This window comes from Triticum urartu, chromosome 1A, assembly GCF_056163025.1.
Source record: "Triticum urartu cultivar PI428250 chromosome 1A, HENAU_Tu73, whole genome shotgun sequence".
NCBI classification, from domain to species: Eukaryota; Viridiplantae; Streptophyta; class Magnoliopsida; order Poales; family Poaceae; genus Triticum; species Triticum urartu.
The window spans coordinates 39,982,937-39,989,872 of NC_141873.1; the positions used below are offsets into that span (position 1 = coordinate 39,982,937).

A 6,936-nucleotide genomic window follows, 5' to 3' on the forward strand; every position below is an offset into this window, starting at 1 on the left:
AGAGTGCGTACGTACGTTGTGGGTTCGATCGCCTCCCCTGGGAGAAGTCTGTTTTAAACCTTGTCTTCGTTCGACCCGGCGAATTCGAACCCCAACCTTGGAATCCCTGAAATCGACACCCCCACCTCTCTGATCCCAGTTCTTTGCGCCCTTAAGCCCGGTTTAGCATGGGATTCGCTGACGTGGCAGAGGAGGAGGCCGGGTTAGGTGAGTAATTAGAATAAATGACGCCACGTGTGCTACCCGATGCCCCTGTCTCTATATCCTCTATTCTGGAAGCGCACTCTGCTCAGCGCAAGGTGGGGAACAAAAGTAGGGTTTCGCCGGCGACTAGCGGCGGCGACTGGCCGCGTCCATTAGCGGCGGCCATTCTGCTTCATCCCGTTCCCGTAGTGGCGCGGTTCGAAGGAGAGGCGTCGGCGGGTCAGCTCGGTCGCCCGTCCCATCGGGAGCAGCCCATGGATTACGAGCCGAGGAAGTTCTGCAGCTTGTGCGGGAGGAAGGCTGCACGGTGGATCTCATGGAGTCCAGCAAACCCAGGAAGGAGGTACTATTCGTGCGTGGATAACCAGGTAAGCTAAATTCGCCTCTTGTTTGCTGTGTATGTTCCCCTCTGTTGTACTTTTCTTGTTCTGAATTTTGTTTTTCAATTGGACAGCATGGGTTCATCGAATGGCATGAGGGGCCGACGACATCATTTATCCGTGATTTGTTGGGAGATCTTCGGGACAATGTGTGGATGAGGCTGCTCTTGCTATTCAGTCCAATGAGATAGAAGTTGCTGCGTTGAGAGAGGAATTGGAGAAGAAGACTGAAGTAATTTCAGAAATTAGTGCTAGGTGTGAGAGGAAAGATGTGATTCGGATGTATAGATGTGATTCAGATGTATAGATGTGATTCATATGTATAAATGTTCAGTTTCCAGAGTGATGCAATCTGGAGCTATCTTAATTGCAATGTAATGTATCTGAATCATGTTGGAATGAATTTGAAAGACCCAAATATGCTGTGTATGTCTGAATATCTTAGTTTTGACAGACCCAAATATGCTGTGTATGTCTGAATATCTTAGTTTTGACAGCTCAAGTATGCATTTTTTTAATACTTTGTACAGCAAAAGTTTGCAATTTTTGACTGGCTGTGAGTTTACAGTATAAATGTACTATGCATCCTTTTTTTGACAGCAGGAAGTACTACATGGACATACTTAAAAGGAACAAGCACAATCACACTGACCAAATGACAGTGGTAGCACAGTACACTAGACACCAAATTTCAAAGTGGTCATTTTACAGTAGCAGTGACAATTTTGCAGCAAACATGCATACATTCAAGGATCATTTGACAGTACCACTGAACTTAAACATAAATAGTGGTCATTTGACAGTACCAGAAGGACCGTGTTCACATCATAAAACTAGAGTTGATATTAAAACTAGAACCATAAGCAGTACTTCGTACTGACACTTCCATCACAAGAACTAGTTCATTCTGACATTTTCCAAAATAGCCACATCATCAAAGAAATCTAGTAATTCCCACTAGCAGTGAAATAGGGCATGAATCTTGTCCCCCTTCCAGCTCTTGTCCCACTCCCAGCTCCTCTCCCTCTTCCAGCTCCTCTCCCACTCCCTCCAGCAGAAGCTGATGAAGTTCTAGTCACTCTCGGTGGTCTGAAGCTAGATGTTGCAGCTTGAGAGCTTGATCCTGCAGCTTGAAAGCTTGATCCAGTAGCTTGAGAGCTTGGTACAGCTGAAGCTCTAGCTGCTGCAGCCCTGCTTGTTGATGCATCTGTTTGTGCTTGCTGTAAATAAAATAGAGAAATTAGGGCAAAATAAGTGCATATTTTCATTTGAAGAGAGCACACATAGTAATAAATTACCTCTGTGGCTCTCTGTTTTCTCCCTCTCTTGCCAAGATGTGACTTTGTTTATTTGGTACTATCTCCATTCTTAGAACAAGAAGTTTTATTGTGTCCCTTACCACCACAAGATCCACAAGTTATCTGAATGCCATGCTTGCTCAGTTTCTTACCCTTCGGTGCTTCACCCTCTTCTCTCCTCCTGTCATTGTTCTTTTTCCTTTGCCCTGGCATGGCAATGTAGCCAGGTGCAACTGGCCTAGGGTTTTGGGACACAGGCCAATTTTCCTCTCCTTCAACAGGTTGCAGGCAGTGCTCATAAATCTTCTTGAAAGTTTCAATGGAGTAGCAGTTGTCAATGTAATCTTCCAACTTTTTCCCACATTTATAGATAGCACATCTGGCATGAGTGCAAGGCAGTGCTGCCAACTGAAAGTAACCACAAGAACAAGTCCTATTCTCAAGATTTACTGTGTACCTCCTGCCTCTCCCAGTCAGATGCTTGACCTCAAAGCCCTCCTTGCCATTCCAGAGGACCTCACAAAATTGAGTTCTTTTGATACTAGCCTTGAGTTTTTTGAAAATGTTTGGGCAAATTGTGCCCTTCCAGTTGTCACTTTTGGCTCTCTGCTCTTGAACTCTAACATACACTTTCTTCCTGATCTTCTCTGCTGTGAAATAATGGGGTAGAACCTAGCTTCTATAATAGCATTGTTGAATGATTCACAAAGGTTGTTGTCAACCGATTCACATTTTGCCCCAACTGGAAAGAAAGCCCTAGCCCAATGCTTGGGCTCTGTCCTCATGATGTCCTTTGCACCATCAGGAGTAAGTTGAGCTAGCTTGGCTTTGTTATGATTAAAATCTTCCCTGTTTGAAGCCTTTGCAATGGCCCAGAACCTTTTCTGCAACTCATGGTCTTTGTGTTTCTTTCTCCAATTGGCATAAATGTGCCTAGCACACATCCTGTGCTCTGCCCTAGGCAAGTAGTCTCTCATGCTTATAATTAGGCCCTGCAAAAAGAGACAAATGTTAGCAGCAAATAAAAAATACATTTGCAAAAAAAGACAAATGTATGCTACCAGCACATGAGAGCAGGACCACTACCTAACCATAGGACTAGGAGCACTACCTAAACATAGGTATAGGTGTCGCTCCGACGAGGCGACCGAACCTTTTCGACACTCACATAAGACATTATTTTTTGAACTAGGCATTAAATAAGTTTTACCTTTTGTTGGTCAGAAATGAAGACCCATCCAGCACCTTGATCATTAATGTCCAAATCTTTGATAAGAAGTCCAATAAACCAGGCCCAGGTATCCTTGGTCTCCTTCTCCACAACAGCCCATGCAACTGGATAAATTTGGTTGTTGGCATCCCTAGCAATTGCAGCTAGCAGCTCACCTTGGCATGCTCCCTTGAAGAAACAGCCATCCAACCCAATCACTTTCCTGCATCCTGCTTTAAACCCTTTCTTCATTGCATCGAAACAAGCATAAAATTGCTGAAAGATGTTCTGCTCCATCTCTACTGGATCCAAGCAAACAGCCACTGTGCTCCCTGGGTTGCTTCTAAGCAGTTCCAACTGATAATCAAACACTTTTGTGTACTCATTTTTCATACCACACAAAAGCTTGTCGAGTACAATTTTTTTTGCTGCCTTGCACTTTGAAATTGATACATCAGCAAACATTTCTTACATCACCGTGGATTTCATGCTGTCAATCTTCCATAAAGGATTTGCCAAGATGAAATTCTTGTTGGGGAACGTTGCAGAAAAAAAAAAAATTCCTACGGTTTCACCAAGATCCATCTATGAGTTCATCTAGCAACGAGTAATCGGATGCATCTACATACCTTTGTAGATCGCGAGCGGAAGCGTTCAAAGAACGGGGATGAGGTAGTCGTACACGACGTGATCCAAATCACCGGAGATCCTAGCACCGAACGGACGGCACCTCCGCGTTCAACACACGTACGGTCAGCGTAACGTCTCCTTCTTGATCCAGCAAGGGGGAAGGAGAGGTTGAGGAAGATGGCTCCAGCAGCAGCACGACGGCGTGGTGGTGATGGAGCTGCAGTACTCCGTCAGGGCTTCGCCAAGCACTATGGAGGAGGAGGAGGTGTTGGAGAGGGAGAAGGAGGCAACCAAAGGCGTGGCCCAAAAAGCCCTCCTTCCCCCGCTATATATAGGAGGGCCTAGGGGGGCGCCGGCCCTAGGAGATCCAATCTCCTAGGGGGGCGGCGGCCAAGGGAGGTTTCCCTCCCCCCCCAAGGCACCTAGGGGGTGCCTTCCACTTGTGGGACTCTTCCCCATTTGAAACCCTAGGCGCATGGGCCTCTTGGGGCTGGTGCCCTTGGCCCATGTAGGCCAAGGCGCACCTCCTACAGCCCATGTGCCCCCCCGGGGCAGGTGGCCCCACCCCGGGACCCTTCCGGTGGTCCCGGTACAATACCGGTGACCCCGAAACTTGTCCCGATGGCCGAAACAGCACTTCCTATATATAATTCTTTACCTCCGGACCATTCCGGAACTCCTCATGACGTCCGGGATCTCATCCGGGACTCCGAACAACATTCGGGTTACTACATATACATATCCCTACAACCCTAGCGTCACCGAACCTTAAGTGTGTAGACCCTATGGGTTCGGGAGACAGGCAGACATGACCGAGACGACTCTCCGGTCAATAACCAACAGCGGGATCTGGATACCCATGTTGGCTCCCACATGCTCCACGATGATCTCATCGGATGAACCATGATGTCGAGGATTCAATCAACCCCGTATGCAATTCCCTTTGTCAATCGATATGTTACTTGCCCGAGATTCGATCGTCGGTATCCCAATACCTCGTTCAATCTCGTTACCGGCAAGTCACTTTACTCGTACCGTAATGCATGATCCCGTGACTAGACACTTGGTCACTTTGAGCTCATTATGATGATGCATTACCGAGTGGGCCCAGTGATACCTCTCCGTCATATGGAGTGACAAATCCCAGTCTTGATCCGTGTCAACCCAACAGACACTTTCGGAGATACCCGTAGTATACCTTTATTGTCACCCAGTTACGTTGTGACGTTTGGTACACCCAAAGTACTCCTACGGTATCCGGGAGTTACACGATCTCATGGTCTAAGGAAAGGATACTTGACATTGGAAAAACTCTAGCAAACGAACTATACGATCTTGTGCTATGTTTAGGATTGGGTCTTGTCCATCACATCATTCTCCTAATGATGTGATCTCGTTATCAATGACATCCAATGTCCATAGTCAGGAAACCATGACTATCTGTTGATCAACGAGCTAGTCAACTAGAGGCTTACTAGGGACATGTTGGTGTCTGTTATTCACACATGTATTATGATTTCCGGATAACACAATTATAGCATGAATAAAGACAATTATCATGAACATGGAAATATAATAATAATGCTTTTATTATTGCCTCTAGGGCATATTTCCAACAATTCTCATACCTTTTGGCAATCACCTTAGCAGTAACCAGTTTGTTGGCTCTGTTTTGTGCACATTCATGCTCATCTTCAAATGTGATGATTTGAAACCTAGAGCACCTGCTTGTTTTTGCTGCATATAACAACCATGGACACCCAGGCCAGTCACACTTTGCTCTAACTCTGTACTCCTCGGATTTTAAGAAGGAAATGCTCCTTTTGGTAGCAAGTCCATACCTCTTTATAGCTCTGGTTAACTGCTTCTTGCTTCTAAAAACCATTCCACTGAAGTGTGGAACGTCAGAGTCAGGGTTGAACCTAACATATTGGCTCTTCCTTCTAACCATGTTCCCATCTTCATCTTCATCATATGAGTAGTCCTCATCAGATGATTCAAACTCCATATCCTGTACAGCCTCCTCCACATTTGCCACGAGCTCAATACGCACTGCCCCAGTTGAATCTGCATCAGCCCACTTCTTAGAATCTCTCATCTTTTTCCTGAATTTTCTTGCATGCTTTCTCAGCTCAACAACCTCTGATTCTTCCCCACTGTCATCTGTATGGGGCACATACTCAATGTCCTCCGAGTCAGATGAATCTACAACATCTTGTGCAACTTCTACAACATTTTCAGAAACTACTGCAACATTTTCAGAAATTGTAGTAGCATTTTGTGGAACTACAACAGCATGCTGTGCATGTACTGCAACATTTTGTGCAACTTCAGAAACTTGGGACATATCATATGGTTCAGTTGGATCAACAACTTGAGAACTCTGACTAGCATAAGCACTTCTCACTTTTTTTTCAATGGACTGCTTATCACTTGTGTGACCACACCACCTTTATTGGGAATAAGGATATGTTCAAGTATCTCTCCTCTTGCACCACTACTCTGTTCATTTCCATTGTCATGCTCATCTTCTGCTGTGATCACTAAATCAGGCTCATCTTCACTGCCAATGCACATCAGGTCCTCAAGCTCATCTCCTTCAAAATCAGACCCACTATTTGCTTCCTCTAGCTCATCCTCTTCCCCATTATACTCCACATATACTTCAGCAACCCCTCCATCTGTAGTGTACTCAGACATCTTCATGCAACCAGCATCATCAAACAAGAAAAGCAATCCATTTATCAACTCCATGCCAGGCAACAAAAAATGGTACTTCATGCTTTCCTTCACTGTCATATGATCTCCTAAAAAGCCTTTTAGCTCCGGCAATGAGAGCTTGTCCCGCTCAATCTCTGACATTCCAATATCTCCACCCACATAATCAAGCGATGGACCAATCCGTATGAACTCGCCCCCAAAGTGAAATCTGACAGTCAACACTTCTGCTGGATCCATGTTTTCAATGACAAAATCCTACATTACAACAAATATATATAAGCATAATTGAACTAGAACTACAAATAGCACAATCTGACCTACCAAAAATTTCTCCCAAAAAACCCAAACTTGAACACCTGTAGAACCCTAAACCTAGCGCTTGCAAGAGGCTAAAATTTCCCCCAAAAAGGCAGGGAATGGACACTCGGGAAGAACATCGTGTACCTGCTCTTGTTCTGCAGGAGTGCTCGTCGGAGGTCGTTGCGATCATCCG

General features: G+C 45.3%; 1 pseudogene; it reads right to left on the reverse strand.

The window, feature by feature from the left end:
• Positions 1–1,528: 1,528 nt before the first annotated feature.
• On the reverse strand, positions 1,529–6,680 carry LOC147989782 (uncharacterized; annotated as a pseudogene).
• Positions 6,681–6,936: the final 256 nt, after the last annotated feature.